Source organism: Sapajus apella, unplaced genomic scaffold (assembly GCF_009761245.1).
Source record: "Sapajus apella isolate SASKATOON/1434 unplaced genomic scaffold, GSC_monkey_1.0 scaffold8, whole genome shotgun sequence".
Lineage (NCBI taxonomy): Eukaryota > Metazoa > Chordata > Mammalia > Primates > Cebidae > Sapajus > Sapajus apella.
In genome coordinates, this window is record NW_022436948.1 from 17,315,374 (window position 1) to 17,332,799 (window position 17,426).

Sequence of the window (17,426 nt, forward strand, 5' to 3'; positions counted from 1 at the left end):
AGGTCTGTAAAGCCAAACAACATGTATATATATATATATTTTAAATTGTAAGCTTTTTTCTTGTATTGTTCTTATTACTATTTTAAAACATAGCGCATATAACCTGTATAGCTCAGAGTATCAACTAGCAATTTAGTAATTCTGATGTGCATATATATTCTAAATTTTAGACATATATATTTAAAATAAAATAAAATTTAAACCGAGTGACATATGGTTGCAATTAAAGCTTTGTTGTTTGGCTTTACAGACCTTGGTAGAAACCCTGAGGAATGAGTCCTAACTCTGGCGCAGGTACAGCTTAAGTAACCAGCTTCCGTGATCAGTACTTGCAAACTTGGAAGAAAATAAACAGGGGGAGGGGCACAGCTGATTATTCTAGAATTCTGATTCAGAGTTACAACTTCCAAGTTTGATAAAAAAGTACTCGCGGTTTCCCAGAAGCAAGCGGCTATCCTGGTTTTGCAGAACACAAGGTGGCAGAATTGTTCTTTTAAAATCACTGATATTCAAATAACATTTAGAAAAATTTCTAAAGAGCAACACATAGTAAGAAAATTGTTGAAACACTAAATTTCCACGAACATTAAGGTGATATTATACATAATGAAACAATATATTGCGAAAAGCTCATTATGCTAGCTTTTTGGAACTCTCATAAAGATAAGTGAAAATATTGATTGACTTAATTAAAAATGTCTTTAGTAAGTGACTATAGCATCGTTTAATGAATTCTTTCTATAATTTAACAGCGACTTTCACATTTTAACAAGTTGCAATGGTGGTTTTAATATTCAAATTTAGAAAGGATACACTCAGCAGATATCATTTTAACATATTGTTTTAGGTGAAATTTCAGCCAAAGGCTAGAATGTGTGTTGATATCAGATTTTCTCATCTAAAAAAATTAAACTTTATTTATCAGACAAATATGTTAAAACACCGTATAGTTATAGAAGAGATAGCAACAAAATACGATGTAAGCATCATATGCCTTCGAAAGGCCAGTATTTAGGAATTAATGTAACTATAATAAAATTATTCTAGTGGATATAACACAATAATATTTTATTGAATTTATCTCAAAGTGCTAAATTAATTAGGTTATTTATTAGACACTACCACCTGCAAAATAATTAAATATTTTTATATTGTAGCAGAGATTGTTGGAAGCTTTAGGACTGACAGAATTCCAAAAAATTGGTGAATGATTAAACAGCTATAGACAGCCCCTCTTTCAATTAACAGTGGGTGTTTATAAAAATTTAATTAGAAGTGTAGTGTCTGTAAGTAGAACAATAGACTTAGAGACTCCAAAGAGGGTTAAATTTCTGAGATCTGAAAAATACTATTACATTCTTAATTTTGGAGTGGAAGAAGGTAGTGTCCTTTGGGACTGGACTGTCCATGGGGTGAATGAGAGCCCCTGGGTGTACCAGGAGTCAGCTTCAGCGGAGAGGATCAACATACCAATCACTGATTACTGGGGAAATCCAGTGGGATATTTACTCTTTCTCAGTGAAGAGCTGCTCCCTTGAGCTCCAGCCTCTCCAATGGGCAGAGGTAGTGATGCGGGCAGCTCCAAATGTCTTACCTTCAGCAACAGGTTACCTACTTTACACAGAGCAGGATAACAGAAAGACAGCATATGTATCCACCTCTACCCTGCAGCCTGATTAGTGAATTTGGGCCTGTTTTGATCACTTTCTTACATGAAGAGGAGATTACTTTTGACAGCTTCTTTGATTTTTACCTTTATGGCAGTTCCACCTTTATCCCAGAGGAAACAGGTTGAGGGGATTTTAAAGTAGGAAAGAGGACAGCAGCTCTTAGTGTCCCACACGAGCAAGAGAATTTCAGGTGCGTTGGTGGGTCCTTTATAGACCACGTGGAGAGAAACGTCCTTGCATTTGACATTGGTCTTTGTTCAAAAATACTGTCAGATGCTCTGGTGTAGGAGGAATTCCACTCCCCAATCCCAGCCCCTCATCCTCAGCCACATGAGAGAGAAATAATGGGTTTGCTCGAATTTGTCAATAATCAGGTATTGTCTTAAAAAAAAAAAAAACCATATGTACTTTGAAAAATGGACTTAGATTTGCCAATGCACAACTTATATTCAACAACAAAGTCAGAATATCTGAAAGCTAGATTTAGAGTAATCAATATATGAGAACTGTATGTGGACTGTCATATGTAGAAAAGTGGCAGCTGATTTTTTTTTCTCTCTTTTGAGATGAGTTCTTGCTCTGTCACTCAGGCTGGAGTGCAGTGGTGCTATGACAGTTCACTTGAGCCTCAGTCTGGGCTTAAGCAATCCTCCTACCTCAGCCATCTGCGTCGCTGCAACCACAGGTAATAGCACCATGCCTGACTGATTTTTGATTTTTTTAAGAGAGAAGATGGGGACTTCCTATGTTTCCCAGTCTAGTCTCAAACTCCTGGGCTCAAGGGATTTTTCAGTCTTGGCCTTCCAAATCTCTGGGATTACAGGTGTGAGCCACCATCCCAGGCTCATTTCTTTTGTATGTATAAGAGGTTATGTATTTATATAGAACAATGTCCCATTTGGCCACTTTGGTGTGGGAGATGTAAAGGACATGTGTGAAGGGAAAAGGAGCTCAATTTATTGAGGGTATACCATGTTCTATGCAATGTGCTATTTTTTGTATTCCCTTTATGTTAGGGTAGCTTTACAATAATAATTTTACAAAGCAGAAACGCCAATCATGAAGCTCAGAAGCCCATACTGACTTTTGTCTTTTTCTATATTCAGAAACATTTAAACAACATTTATTGCAAGCCTCTTCTGTGGTCACTAATACTGATTTCATAAAAGTGATGATCTCATTCATGTGTGGGTTTTATACAAAGGAATATGTCTTCATTAGCAGAATTTCTCATCAGTGGCTGATGGGAAATGATTTATGATGAGAAAAGAAAGAGTTGGCCAGGGTAACACCAACATTACTGCAGGCATGAGTAAGAGTATCATGTCCTCACATTAAGTTTTCTAACAGAATCTCTACTATCCTACAAATCAATAATTAACATGACACAATTTGACTTACACTAGTAGCCTGTCAATTTAGTTTGAAAGATAAATGAGCCTTATTTCTTCTTTCTCTTTGAGATAGTATGCATTCTTCAGTCTCTGGACTATAACAAAGTATTTGAAGACTCTCCTTACATCCTAATTGTGCAACTCAAAAATTCTCAGCTTCCCATTTTATCCATGAGTAAATGTGTGTACAGTTGGTGTACAAATACCCATAACAGTTTAGTAGACCACAGACATTTAAGAGATGAAATAAACAGAATTTTAAGTTTTATGGATGTTTTATTTTGATTTATAATTACCAAAAAATCTCAAGATATATGAAGGTACTTTCAAAATTTAATCTGGTTCAAAACTATAACATCTCTGTTTATGACTAAACATCTTCATGAATTATGTTTGTTAGATTTTATAGTTCTAAGGAAGAAAAATAGTCACCAAAGATCCTTAGCAAACACTCTTTAAATCATTTAGATATAACTTATTCCTTGGTATATTGCCAGAGTTTTCCTCCAAAACAAGCATATATTTCAAAATAAAAGAGAGGTACATTATAAATTATGAATAAAAATGAAAACATTTGAAGAAAATGTCCTGAGGCCTGAACTCAAATATACTAATTAGTGTTTTATCAGCTCAGTGTGTTTTGCCAAAAGCAATCTTCTGCTTGATTTTAGTGTTGTTTTTCAGTGAAGATCAGTTTTTGGATGTCTTTCATGAGGGACTAGAAGGCAAAACAAGGAAAACAAAATAGAATAGTTACTTGTGTCTGACATGACAATGCACAAGACTATTGTTTCACCTCAAAGCAGACATTATACACAGCTTTTTGTGCAATTCTAAATGGAGAAGATCATGCATGTTTATTTCTGCTTGAATTTATGTCAAAACCGTTTTCATAATCCCACCATGGCAACTGAATTCAACAGTTTCTTCTGGGAACACTGGTCCTTCTCAGCAGAGCTGGCACCAGAGGAGACACACGCAGCTGGCATCGTCTTCTCAGCACAACTGTTACAGCAGTCTCTAGAGCCTTCTCTCCTGTGCAAAATGGCAACTCTTAAGGAAAATCTCATTGCACCAGTTGTGGAAGAAGAGGCAACAGTCCCAAACAATAATATCACTGTACCAGGTGTTGGACAAGTTGGAATGGCATGTGCTATCAGCATTCTGGGAAAGTCTCTGGCTGATGAACTTGCTCTTACAGATGTTTTGGAAGATAAACTGAAAGGACGAATGATGGATATGCAGCATGGGAGCTTATTTCTTCAGATGCCTAAAATTGTGGCAGATAGAGATTATTCTGTGACTGCCAATTCTAAGATTGTAGTGGCAACTGCAGGAGTACATCAGCAAGAAGAGGAGAGTCGTTTCAATGCGGTGCAGAGAAACGTTAATGTCTTCAAATTCAGTATTACTAAGATCATCAAGTACAGTCCTGATTGCATCATAATTGTAGTTTCCAACCAGTGGACATTCTTATATATGTAACCTGGAAACTAAGTGGATTACCCAAACACCATGTGATTAAAAGTGGATATAATACGTATTCTGATAGATTTCGCTACCTTAGGGCCGAAAAACTTGACATTCCTCCCAGCAGCTGCCACGGATGGATTTTGGGAGAACGTGGAGACTCAAGTGTGGCTGTGTGGAGTGGCGTTAATGTGGCAGGTGTTTCTCTACAGGAATGGAATCCAGAAATGGGAACTGACAATGATAGTGAAAATTGGAAGGAAGTGCATAAGATGGTGGCTGAAAGTGCCTATGAAGTCATCAAGCTAAAAGGATATACCAACTGGACTGTTGGATTAAGTGTGGCTGATCTTACTGAATCCATGTTGAAAAATCTACCCAAGATTCATCTTGTGCCAACAATGGTCAAGGGGATGTATGGCATCGAGAGGGAAGTCTTCCTGAGCCTTCCATGTATCCTCAATGCCCGGGGATTAATCTGCATTATCAATCAGAAGCTAAAGGTTGATGAGGTTGCTCAGCTCAAGAAAAGTGCAGATACCCTGTGGGACATCCAGAAAGACCTGAAAGACCTGTGACTACTGAGCGAGGCTGTAGAAATTTAAAAACTACAATGTGATTAACTTTGACCCTTTAGTTTTCATTCATGTGCATGGATCACAGTTTGCTCTGATCTTCTTCAATACGTGAATTTGGGCTCACAGAATCAAAGCCTATGCCTGGTTTAATGCTTGCAATATGAGTTCTTGAACAAATAAAATTAACTATTTCAGTATGCTTCTAAAAAAAAAAAAAAAAACCCAGTCCTTCTCTATTCTATCTAGCTTATCTAATTCAGAATACTGGTATCTAATTATGAATATGAAAAAAAATAACCAAATGTAATCAAGATAAATATGGGCAAGAAGTACAGAAAGAAAAAAAGAAAAGAAAGCTCAAAAAATGTTGTGAAGGTAATTCAAGAGAGAATGTCTTTGTTTTGGTGTAATACCTGTTAAAGTATTTAGGAGATAAGGAAGTATGATAGCTACATTTGATCTCAAAGGTTTAGATTTCTAGGTCTATATTATTTCATATGTGTAGTGATAGAGGGAAGAGGGAGAGAAATAGAGTATGTGTGAGAAATTTTGGCAAAATGTTGATAGTTGTTTAACATAGCTATGAGTGTAAGTGAGTTTTACGTAACTATTTAAAAAACTTCCTGCAATTTAAAATGTATTTTAAAATAAAATGTCAAACAATGCATAAAAATGGTGGCATGAAGGAAAATCAGTAATATTTGAGTAGGAAACATAAGTTATTCAGCATTAGATGCTTTTGACACTCTATTTCTTCAGGGGTGATAGATGATAGTTTAAAACTTTTTCTTTCATCAGGGAAAATCTGATATCAAATACAATAAACAGCAATATAAAACAAATACATATGAAGCTAATACGATTGAACTAGAAACATGAGGAATTTAGCTTCTCCTCACCTCTTCTTTAACCCCACCATTGGTCTCTGGCTTAGTCACCTTGGCTGCCATAACAAAATACTGTAGACTAGATGGCTCAAACGACAAAAATGTATTTTTTCATTGTTCTGGAGACTAGGAGTCCTACAGAGAGGTTATGGAAAGGGTCTTTTTCTGGTTTCTAGATGGCCCCTTCTTTCTGTGTCCTCACATGGCTTTTCCTTGGTGCATGGAGAGCTCCCTAACATCTCTTCTCATAAGAAAGTCAGCCATATTGGATTAGGGACCCACCCTTCTGACCTCATTTAACCCTAATTATTTCTTTAGAGACTCCATCTCTAAATACAGCCATACTAGGGATTAGAGCTTCAACACAGAAATTTTGGGAGGAACACAATCATTCAGTTAATAAGATAATCTGAGTCAGGTTCAGAGAAATACAGGTTTTCAAGAAACATAGAAAAGCAATGTTTTATGCTGTATGCTAAATTGTTTTTATGGTTTACAGTATAATTAAACAGTATGATTTTCCTAACTCTAGCTCATACTTAACTCAGCAAAGCATCAAGTTATATTTTATTGAGATGATTTTTTTCTTAAGTTTGTAGCAAGTGAAGCACATCACATGATGTCCTTGTTCTTTTTTCTACAACTCTACTCAGTTATTTGCTCTGTGTTGATTCCACTAATATTCTGTTTAGTGTTAATAATATGGTCTTATAGACATTATGCAGTGTGAGTCTAAAACTTGAAAACAATAAATTACAATTAAGTTGGTAATTTATTTACACAACAGTGTCCAGTGGATGATGGAATTATATCTTCTGTTCCATAGCACCACTGAGACAACCCCATTGACATTCATTGGACAATGATCAAATCCATTATCCTTCCTTACTCTCCTCCATGTTCTTAAAATCTTGACCCATTTTAAATTCCTTCATGTTTTTACCATGGCTGTTTTTTTTCTTGGTTCTTTCTAGAGTTTCTAAGTGCTTTTATTTTGATTTGTTTTTCTTGTTAGAAAAGGAAACATATGTTTTCTTTGTTGTGTCCCCAATATCATCTCTTTTTACTCATTCTGTTGCCTAAAATCCAGTCCATTTTTCCTCTAAAAGGTTACCGGCTTCCTGTTCTAATTTGGAGGAGTAACTTGATATGTGGACCATAATTGCTTATGCAGATGTTTGTTTTACTTGGAGTTCATGATTGATTTCTTTTATTTTTCTTTCAGGTTTGATCATATCCTTGATTTTAAATCTTCTTTCTGTCATGTAAACCTATTCTTTATCTGCACGTAATCTCAAATCTCCTGTTCTTTTGCCTGGAGACCTTCGTACTAAAGTCTATGTCCTTCTAATTTAGCTGAACTGGTGGCTTTCTGATGTCAATCAGCGAAGCATAGCCACCATAGAAGAAAGAGCATTTCTGAAATCAAAACATATATTATTCTGGGAGCTGGTAAAGAAGTCCATGGAAGGCTGTTGTCACTGCATCTGGCAGTGGGTCTGAAGTTGCTATAGATAGTCAAGGCTGGTAGTTCATAAAAAATGTTAGGCGTGGAGTAGGAGACACAGCAAGGACAAACTGGAATCCATAAGGAAAAACTGGAAACAGTGTCTGAATCCTACCTCCTCCAATCTTTATGATGTGAGTGTTCTGTGTTAGGAACAGCTAGCTATTCTGTACCTGGGAGCAACAATTAAACCTGAAGCTCTAGCAGGATCTGAAAGAGCTGTAGGTCTGGCTGCTTCCGCATACCTAGCAGGTCAATATAACAATGTGTGTGAGCTACAGGGGAACCTGGTACCCTACAATGACCTTTAGAGATTATAGCCATTGTTTCATATTTGTCATTCCAATCTTGTGCAGTTTCTCTTTTGGCTCACCCTAACACAGAAATACATAGGAAACAGAATTATGGAAGACCTAGTTTTAGCTTAACTAAATTGACATTTTATAGAAGCTGCCACAGTCTGCGCTTTGTCAACCTGACATTCATAATGACATAGCAAAATCAAGTTTCTGCCTTGTAACTGAACAGATACTAACTAGCTATCTCACCAGAAGAGAACACAAAGTCCTTTTGGCTGTCTTTGGGTAAAACTCTTTCCTTTTCTAGCTGAGACACATTTTCTCCTGGATATCTTGGAGCTCAAACACTGAAATATCAAGTTAATTAATATTAAACATTTTCTAGTAGTATGGAAATGGGGCATAGAAGTTTAAAATATTAGTGTATGTAGACAAAAATATGTTCATGTCTAAATAATATTTATACCCCCATAGTTTCCATTTCTACAACATACATGTTGTCATTGCACGCTTGAAAAGGATATTGTAATCTTCCTTACCAAAACATATGCTCTGTGAAAGGAGGGATTGTTTCTGAATTACTTACTCCTCTATCTCTAGTTCTGAGCACAGTGACAAACACAGAGCAAACATTAAATTAGTATTTAATTAGTATTCAATAAATGCAGGCCAATGTGTGTGTGTATCTGTGTTTGTATGTGTGTGTATGTATGTGTGAATGGATGCACATGCACATACCAAAATGATCCTGGGTGTTTTAATAAGAACATCATCCAAGTTGAATGCTTCTTGAGGAAATTTACCTATAATAAAGATATCGTTTCACATATTATTCCCCTTCATGTGCATTAACAAATGTATCCTCTTGCTCTTTTGTGCTAGTTCAGTATCCAGCTATGTCCACTTGGAGTTTTGCTGTTTAAGGGTTTCATTACCACTTTGGTATGAATTCTTCTTTCTAAATATTTTGTTTCTTTTGTTCCTTAGAGCTACCCTGTGAGGCACTCAGAGCAGCTATTTTTACTGTTTTAATTTACCAATAAGGAAAGTGAGACTCAAAAAAAAAATGTAATGCATTGTGATGTCAGTGGTAGTAAGACCTCAGATGTGTAGCTTGTTACTCTTAGTCCAGTGCTCCTACTATTAAGACATGCTGGTATTTAAAAATGTAAAGTGGTTAGTAATGGACGAACTTGAATAATAAACTAATGGAAACATCAAATGAATTTCCTCTTCTTATAGCTATGGTTTTGAAAGCACATAATATTGCTCTGGGGACAAATTAAATGCAGGAGTTTCTGCTTTAGTTCAGTCTTACGAATTATGATTAGTGGAATAAAAAGTGACCAGTATTACTGAAAGCATTTCTTGACATTAGATGTAACCTGTTTTGGTATTGTAAACTGTTTTTGATATTTGGTCTTTATTGTATAGAATTTGGCTCTGTTTTTCAGGCCTCTATATCACTTACTGGCCCCTGAGTGTGTGCCCCAGGGCCCCTCCCTTGAATCTCTGTGGTTTAGAAAACAGAAAAGTGGCATCTCATTTTCTCTACTTAGAGACCTTCTTCATAATTTTGAAATTCTGATGACATTTATGGGTACAACCTTGAAAAAGAGAATGGCCATATGCTTTTGGTTTGCCAAGCTCTTACCCAAATCAAGTGTTCAATCTGCAAAGAGATACTTTTAAAGTGCCAACACAGTCATTTTTAATTAGTGGACATTGTTTGTCAGGAAAGTAGCTTCGCATTTCTTTGGGTGTGAAGTTACATATTAATATGTTCTAGTTTCTTCTAAAAAAAAAAAACCAAAAAACATCCATTTTAGGAATAAAATGTAGGAGTAACTTAAGCTTCAATTTCTGATATTCAGATTATTGTTTGGAAACAAGTCATCATTGTATTAAACCTGTTTCTCATTACAAAGGGAGTATCTATTCGCTGAATAAATACTTTTAAGGTCTTTTTGCATGTAATTTAAGTCATGCCTTTGCCATGAGCCAGGGCACCACACATTAACAGATTATTCAAAGGAGCTCAGAAACAGCAATGATTAAGAAATTTTAAGTAGATTTGTAGCAAAGTAATGGGTTTTTAATCCTTTAATTTTACTTACCATCTCCACAAAGAAGTTTTGAGATTGACTTTGACTTCGCATATTTCCATATTTTCAAAATTACATAAATGTATTTTTTTTGATTAGTTGGAGAACACCCACTCATAATAACTTTTGGAAACATAACAGTAGAGGGAAACTCTACACTTGCTAAAGAATATCTACTAATAGCTTATATATAATATCATATTTAACAGCAAAATACTACATTTTTTACACCTAAAATTAGAAACTGACAAGGATGTTCATTTTCACCAACAGTATCCCACATAGTGCTGGAAAATCTAGTTAACACAGTAAAACAAGCAAAGAAAATAATAGGCATGCAGATAGGAAAAGAATAAACAAAATGGTCCTTATTTGCGAATTACATGATGGTCAGGGTCTACATGGAAAATCCCAAGTAATCTTCCCCCACCCTATAAAAAAGACCAAAAACTCATAGAACTAAAAAGGAGTTCAAAGTCATAGACTTTAAAAAGACAGAAATTAATTGTATTTCTGCATATTAGCAATAAAAACATGGATTAAAATCTCAAAAAATGAAATGAAATACTTATTTATAAGTTGAACAAAACATCTATAGGTCTTATATGCTAAAAAATAGAAAACGCTGATGAAAGAAATCAGTGAATATCTAAATAAATGGAGAGACATATTCTGTTTAATGGATTCATAGGCTCATGTGTTTGTGGATTGGAAGACTCCTAGTGAAGATACCAGTTCTCCCCATATTGACAGACAGCTTAAATAAGATTTCTACCAAAATCCCAGTAATATTTCTTTTAGGCTCAGGGGAACATGTGCAGGTTTGTTCTGTTGGTAAATTGCGTATCACAGGGTCTTGGTGTGCAGATTATTTCATCATCCAGGTAATAAGCATACTGCCTAATAGGTGGTTCTTCAATCTCAACCATCCTTTCTTCCTCCACCTCAATATTAAACTCAGCCCTAGACTCTCCTTTCTTCCACAAACACTGATTTGGCAACAATTCACAGGTTAATTTCCTTTGTGAGAAATCCAAAACTAATTAAAAGGCTCCTGCACCTTGGGAGAATGTCAAACCAGAGTTACCAAAGCTGGTAGGGATATCTGGGACATTGTTTCACTGGAGACCGTGACCCCACTGTAGCATCACACAATCAAGAAGAGACACTTTAGCTTCCAGATTCATCTTAGGGAAGGAAGGTGTTGATTCAAGTGTTCAACACCCCAACTGTTTTGAGTGGATTCCCCAGAGAACTGACTTATGTATTCCCAGTTTTGAAGCTCTGACAGGTTCTATGCAGTCTATCCATTTGGGGGAGAAAAGAGGCAGTGGTTTTGGATGGTAGACACCATTGATCCCATCTCCACTTCTCAGCATAGAGCAAAAGGCAAAAATGTAATCTCAGCTCTCTCAGCTTCCATATGGAGAGAGAAAGAGTTCATCCATGTGCTCAGTACCTCAGAGTCTCCAGGGATTGCCAAAGAATTAGCATCTGCCTAGCTAGTATTAAAGCTCTGCTGAGGCCAGCAAAATCAACTTGCCTTGGGAAGAATGGAGGACAGTGGCTTGGGCTGATAGATACTATAGCTTCTCCCTGGCTCGGCACAGAGTGAGCTGAAAATAACCACAGCTGCCTGTCTCTTCCTGTGGAGGGAAAGAATAGGTAGGGACTCCCAGAATCTCTGGTTATGCACATTTATAAGTGTCTTCTTCAGAACGAGGTCAGTCTGTAAGACTGGAACAGTTGTCTGCTGTGTCTAATGCACAGACGCCAACACAGAGAGTCACTTAAAACAAATAACTAGTCAAATGATACTCAGAAAGAAAGAAAGAAAGAAAGAAAGAAAGAAAGAAAGAAAGAAAGAAAGAAAGAGAGAGAAAGAACAAGGGAACAAGATATGTTGTAGAAACTGACCCTAATGAAATGTAGTTATATAATTTACCTGACATAGAATTAATCTAAAAAAACAGTAATAAAGATGTCCACTGAGATTGAGAGAACAATGTATTAATAAAGTGAAAATTTCATTAAAGGGGTATAAAATAAAAGAGTTCCAATAGAAATCATGACATTTAAGAATATAATAAATGAATGAAAAACTTCACTAGAGTGGTTCAAAAACAGACTATATCAAAGGTTCAGCAAATTTGAGGATAGATAATTGGATATTAATAGAGGAACAAAAATAAAACAATGAAATATAGTGAAACAAGTTTGAAAGATTTAAGGAACATCATCTAAATGTATGCAGTAGGAAAGTCCTCAGAGAAAAAGAAGATCAGAAAGCCTATTCAAAGTAGTGGCTAAAAACTCCTCAAATCTGAGGAAGAAAATGATCATCTTTATCCAGGGCTATAAGAAGACCCTAAATAGATGAAACCAAACTGTCCATACTGAGACACATAACAATCAGATTGTAAGAAGTCAAAAACAAAGAATTTTGAAAGTAGCAAGAAAAAAGGAAATTTTTATTTATAAGAGAATCTCCATATATACAAAATTAATCCAAAATGACTACATACAAATGTGGTGCACTCATATAATATTTTTGAAATAGTAAAATGTATAACAACAGAGAACACATTAGTGATTGTCATGAGTTGCAAAATGACAGTGATAAGTGGGTGTGGTTATAAAGAGGCACCATCAGAAATTGTTGTGGTAAAGAAAATATTTGTTATCTTAATTGTGTCAATGCCAAATTCTGGTTATGATATTAAACTACAGTTTTGCAAGATATTGTTGTTACAGGAATATGGACAAAGGGTACATGGAGTGTTTCTGTTATTATTTTCAACTGCAGTGAATCTATAATTTTTTAAAAATAAGAATTTTAGTTTTAAAAAGTCAGTGTAGCTTATTATGGTAATATGTGATTATCTAAGTCCATTTGGTGCTGTTATAACAAAATACCTATGACTTGGTAATTTATAAAAAACAGAAATTTATTTCTCACATTTCGGGAGGTTGGGAAGTCCAAGATCAAGTCACAGGTGTGTTGTGAGAGACTTCTTGCTGTGACTTTTCATGGCAGAAGGAGAAGGGCATAAAAAGGGTGCAAATGCTGTTCTACACATGGCAAAATAGCAAAAGAGGCAGAATGCACTTTCACAAGTCCTTTCAATAGCAGCGTTATTTAATTCATGAGGGCAGACTCATTCTGATTGAAACACCTTCTATTGAGCTCCATCTCTCAATACTGTTGGATTGGAAGCTAAGTTTCAATGTACATCTTTAGAGGTAACAAAGACATTCAGACCAAGACAGTGGTTAAAACACAATAGTTAAAAACAAATCAGAATGCCATGAGCTTAGGGCCATGTCTGTTTTTTCAGAACTCAATACTCAGTCTTTATTTAGCAGAATGCTTGTAAAACCATGTTCTTCACATGTACCCCAAAACCTAAAATGCAATAAAATAAATAAATGGGGGAAAAAAAAATAAAAAAATAAAACCTCACTACAAAGAGGAAAAAATAAATAAATAAAATAAAATTAAAATTATAATATACATATATAAAATAAATTACATAATGCAAAGGAATCTGTATCAATTTTTCCCCATCATAAATTCTATACATATAAGAAATAATAAAAACTTTATCAAAGGACAAAAAAAAAAGTTGTCAAATCAGTGTTTGAGTATAATGGACAAATAAATGAATCTCTAAGACATCCTGACTACTGATGACCTATTTTATGTGTCTATTTGCTTGGTCCTGAATTTCTCCTATTTAATCATGTTGTACATGTGCCCCAGTGTCCTCGCATTTTTCATAGGATAAAAATATAACATTATTTTACATTGCTTCTTCTGGGAAAAATATATTATGATATATCTCAGGTATATATATATTCTTGTTGACTTGGCTAGGTAGTATTGTCAATTTGCTTCCATGTACTTTGGGACTCTGTTGTTAGATGCATATGTGTTTATAATTGTTATGTCTTCCTGAAGGATTGACCCTTTTATTATTCTAAAACATACTTCTTTTTTTTCTCATAATATTATTTTTTAAAGTCTACTTTGCTTGACATTAGTATCACCATTTCAGTTCTCTTTTGGTTTCTATTTTCATGATATAATTTTTTCACCTTTTTAACTTTCCACCTACCTATTTTTGAATCTTAAGTGTATTTCTTATAGACAACATATAGTTGGATCATATTTTTAATTCATTCTGCCAATCTCTGCCACTTGCTCAGAGTGTTTTGTATTCTTTTACTTAATGAAATAGATAAAGTTGGATTTATATCTGCTAGTTACACACACACACACACACACATGCAGGTGCCTATTTTCAGGCCTAAAAAATCACATATACAATTTTGGCTTGGAGCTGGACTCTAAGTTCATGTGGATTTGAGTTGTTGACTAGTCTTCTTTCATTTGATTCATTTTTTTGGTCTTGGGATATATACATATATATATTTTTTTTTGGTCTTGGGATATATACATATATATTTATTTTTTTTGGTCTTGGGATATATACATATATATCCCAAGATATATATGTATATGTGTATATATACATATGTATATGTATATATATGTATATGTGTGTTTATATATGTATATATAGAGTATATATATATTTTTAAATACATATATAGAGAATATATACAAACACACACACACACACACACACACACACACACACACACACATATATATATATATATATATATAGAGAGAGAGAGAGAGAGAGAGAGAGAGAGAGAAAGAGAGAGAGAAGTGCCTGAGGAATATCTCAGTTGAGGCTTCTCAATAAGCAGGCTTCCCAGTAGAGGTCTTTTGGCTGTAAATGAAATGTACCTAAGAGCATGACTGCCAGAGGAGCCCTGAGTTCTTGGCTGCAACGTTTGTCAGAGACTCCAATGCACTGTCTGTATATTAACTTTGGTGTGGGGACGGTAGATTTCCCTGTGAGACCTGCCTGGTAAAGCTTTTGCAGGTGCTTATTTCTAGTCCTGAAAAATGTTCATGTTGATTTCAATTACTGTATAACTTCTTTTCATTTGATTCTGAAGGGGTCTCTTGAGTATTTACTGTAGTATAGGTCTTTTGTGACAAATTTCCTTTATTTTTTTTGGACTGGGGGTATCTTAATTTCTCCTTAATTTTTGAAGGTTAGTTTTGCTAGATATTCAATTCTTGGTTAACATTCTTTTAAGATTAAGTACTTTGAATACATTGCTGTACTGCCTTCTAGCCTCCATAATGTCTGTTGAAAAGTCACCTATTAATTTTGTTGAAATTCCCTTGTATAAGACTCTTCTTGCTTCTTTCCACACTTGATTTTCAGCTATTGCCACTCTGATTATAATGTGTCTACACTTGGATTTCTCTGAGTTAATCCTACTTAGAAGTTGTTGATCTTCTTGGATGTGTGAATTAGTGTTTTTTATATCAAAGTTTCAAAGTCTTTGCCTGTATTTTTCAATTTTTTAAAAATAATTTCTTTCTCTTTGTGCTTTCCTCCTGACTCTTATCCTAGACCTGTCTTTTTATTTTTTTCTTTTCCTCTGACAGGATGATCTCAATGGATGTGTTTTCAAGGTTATTAGTTCTTCTTTTGCTAACTTAAATGCACTGTAAAGACCCTGTAGTAAAATTGTTTTTTAAAATTTATTTGTCAACTCTAGAATTTCTATTGGTTCTTTTTAAAAAATAATTTATGATCAGCTAGTGATTTATTTCCTTAGATTTTTTTGAGCCAACTAGTCTCCTAACCTCTCCTGAGGGGCTCTGTTTGTGTGTTGGGCATGTCTTTAATGTTCTGCGAGTTTACATTTGTGCTTCAGCCATTATTTCCTACTTGAATAAAGCATCTAAATTAACTAGAAATGAGAGGTTAGAACTTTCTCAGTTCTTTTCTGAGTATTGTACAGCCCTGTACATGTATATGGTCTTCAGAATCCTAAGAATGTAACAGAGCTTCACAGCTCAGTGGACATATTATTTCCAAATTTTCTTATTTTTTGGCCAGATTCTTGTTTACCCTAAATGATGTTAACACCTCAGGCAGCTGAAATGATATATAATTACCTGTGAAATTTTTGACAAATGCCCTGGGAAAGAGATTTTCCTAGTGAGTCAGCTCTGACTTACTTCATGTAAAGATAAGCCCCTTCAGTAGTTGTTAGACTGCTGGATCTTACAGCTACCATGGTTGTAAGGCTGCTGTTTTTCAAGGCTATTGCCAAGGTACAGAGAACCAGGAAAGGGAATAAGGGAAATTAGAAATACCACACTTACTGAGATTCTTTTTTTTTTCCTTTCTTTTTTTTATTAACAGTCTACTGATAATTGCAAGCCTTTGGTTAATTTCCAGAGTATAAAAATAGTGATTTTGAACATTTCTCAGCTCTTATGGAGGAATGGATTTTCAGAATTCTTTATGCTGCTGAAAGTGCTTCTACTTTTGCATATTAATTGCATCTAAAAATTAGTGCCTAAGTTTCCCAATGTTTACATAAAAGGACATGAATTTTATATGTGAAAATTGATTAACTATGAAAAAGGTTTTGTCTGCAAGTGTTAGGGTCATAATGAAATACATGGCAAAGCCTATGTCACAATTGCCAGTAGGTATTTGTAAACATTTGTTAGTAATTGGTCCTAAGCTTGTTTCTTCTCTGAGGATGGCAGCAGGAGCCATACCTGCTTATTGATGCCAAAATGCCTAGAGGCACTGGATAGGAAGGTACAAGAATAACACATAGATCCATCAGAACTAGACATGCTAAGAAGGAAGATAGAGCCATTCATAAAATTATAAATTATAGGAACTCTCTTTTTTAAAAAATATATATCTTCCAACTCTTGATTTGTTGTTGCCTTTGAAGGCATTCACCAACTCCATCCCCAAGGTTATAAAACTTACACATGGCAGACAACTCAGACTATGCCAGAAAAGTGAATCTCCCTCTAAGCCCAGAATCTCCCTCTAAGTCTCTGTTCTCATATGGAAACCCCTATAATTCTGTATTATTTACTTTAGAAAACTGCAAAATAGTTATTAATTCCTGATGTGGACTATGTGGTTCACATACATTTACCATTTTCTCTCTGCCTTTTCCAGCGTTTGGCATTAAATTTAAAAAATGTTGGACTGTTTTAAACATTCTGGAAGATATAAAGAATATTCTAACAAACAAACTGTACTCAAACATGTTTGCAGAACATGTGCTAAAAATCTGTTTTAACCTCACTTCTCGGTCTTTTTCTCTCCTTTTCTTGCCAACTGTGAGCTCCAAGCTTCAGAAATCCCACTAGGGAGAGAGGCTTGCACTGGCTCTGTAGCACTGATATTCTAAGATGTGGTTATCTCTGCTTGCTTCATTTGTCCACTCACAGCTTTACGCTTTATGACTTCCACATATTTGTTGACATCTCTTATTTATTCAGAAACCCCTCTCATTATTTTTGCTTTTCCAGGTTTATTCTCTTTTTAAATTCTACTTTGAGCACAATTCTTATTTTAGTGGGATTTCTAAAGGAAAAGAGAGA

At 35.0% G+C, this 17,426-nt stretch overlaps 1 pseudogene; it reads left to right on the plus strand.

Moving 5' to 3' along the window:
- Positions 1–2,410: 2,410 nt before the first annotated feature.
- LOC116550918 lies at positions 2,411–5,333 on the plus strand (annotated as a pseudogene).
- The last annotated feature ends 12,093 nt before the right edge of the window (positions 5,334–17,426 follow it).